Here is a 1,550-nt window from a genome sequence, read left to right as displayed (position 1 = left end):
TCTTCATTTACCATGGTCTCTTATTCCTTGTTCTCCCTCTCTGTTCTTGATCCAGCTGGGATCTCCCGCTCTCTTTCCCTCAACACTCGCCCTTCATTGCTCCCACTCATGTCCAGGCTGTTCATGTAGATATCATCCATTTCCATCATTGGGTGATCTACATGTCTTTCTTCGGGTCCTGTTTTCCAGGTAGCCTCACTGGTGATGTGAGTAGCAGTCCAGTCATCCTTGTTCCACATCTAGTATCCTCCCATGAGTGAGTACATACCATATTTGTCTTTCTGAGTCTGGGTTACCTCACTCATACTCTGGTTTCTCTTCAGATCATATAAATCTTTCACCTTTTACATCTTTTATTAGAGCACCTAGTAGATTTCTGTTGGAGAGCTGTAAGCCAATATCTTTCAGTGATTGCTCATGCTCCCTATGATGGTATGTTTGCCTGTTGATTGACACCAGTCACTCTCACACACACACTACCCAGACATTTGATTTTATATTTGCTGACTGCTTTGCATGCCTCCCTCCAGTCCAGCCCAGCTGCTCAGAATTTATAAGCCAGACCTTTACTGTGTGAACTGAGTAGCATCATATAGCAGGGGGAGCAAGATGGAGTCACAGATCCAGGTCCTCATGTTCCTGCTCCTCTGGGTGTCTGGTGAGAATTCAAAAGTATTATAATCTTCTTAGACTCATTTCCTTGTATATAAGAAATTTACAATGTGTGCCAGGACATACTAGTTTTTACACAATAATACTTTGACAATATGGTATTACAAGAACACTAAATGACAAATTTCAACTGTTACTATATTTTGTGTTTGCATACTATGCATCTTCATTATGTATTCCTGATTGCAGGTGCCTGTGCAGATATAGTGATGACCCAGTCTCCATCCCTCCTGGCTGTGTCAGCCGGAGAGAAGGTCACCATCAGCTGCAAGTCCAGTCAGAGTCTTTTATACAATAAAGACCAGAAGAACTACTTGAACTGGTACCAGCAGAAACCAGGGCAATCTCCTAAACTGATGATCTACTATGCATCCACTCGGTACACTGGGGTCCCTGATCGCTTCACAGGCAGTGGATCTGGAACAGACTTCACTCTCACCATCAGCAGTGTCCAGGCTGAAGATCTGGCAGATTACTACTGTCAGCAGAGTTATAGTACTCCTCCCACAGTGTTTCAGCCTCCAACAAAAACCTCCTCTGAGAGTCTCACCAGCTGCCTGCCCCACACACAGCCCTGGACCTGCACACTTCCCCCTTCTGTCTGAGAGCCAGTGTGTCTGAAACAGTGATGAAAAAATTTGCAGAGCCTAGAAAGAAATGATTGGTTCAATGTCTCTTATGTCTTTTGGTATGAAAAACCTCTATATGATAATACAAAGGAGAACTCAGCATTATCTTCCTGTTCCTTCTGTAACACATTAGCACAAACTCTGTTGCTTGAATATGAGGGATTTATCTTTTAATAGTTCTGGAGTTCTGGAGTCCATCATAAGACTCTATGAGCTGAATTGATGATGATGACAAACTGTATTTTGGTT

At 43.0% G+C, this 1,550-nt stretch overlaps 1 pseudogene across 1 annotated transcript; it reads left to right on the top strand.

Moving 5' to 3' along the window:
* The first annotated feature begins 591 nt into the window (after positions 1–591).
* Positions 592–1,277, top strand: LOC102920915 (immunoglobulin kappa variable 4-1 pseudogene; annotated as a pseudogene). The gene is made up of 2 exons (XR_013049641.1): positions 592–658; positions 862–1,277. The product of XR_013049641.1 is annotated as an immunoglobulin kappa variable 4-1 pseudogene (transcript).
* Positions 1,278–1,550: the final 273 nt, after the last annotated feature.

The sequence above is a fragment of the Peromyscus maniculatus genome, chromosome 3 (assembly GCF_049852395.1).
Source record: "Peromyscus maniculatus bairdii isolate BWxNUB_F1_BW_parent chromosome 3, HU_Pman_BW_mat_3.1, whole genome shotgun sequence".
Classification (NCBI taxonomy): domain Eukaryota; kingdom Metazoa; phylum Chordata; class Mammalia; order Rodentia; family Cricetidae; genus Peromyscus; species Peromyscus maniculatus.
Note: the sequence above shows the minus strand (reverse complement) of the source record. Positions and strands in the feature narration are given on the sequence as shown.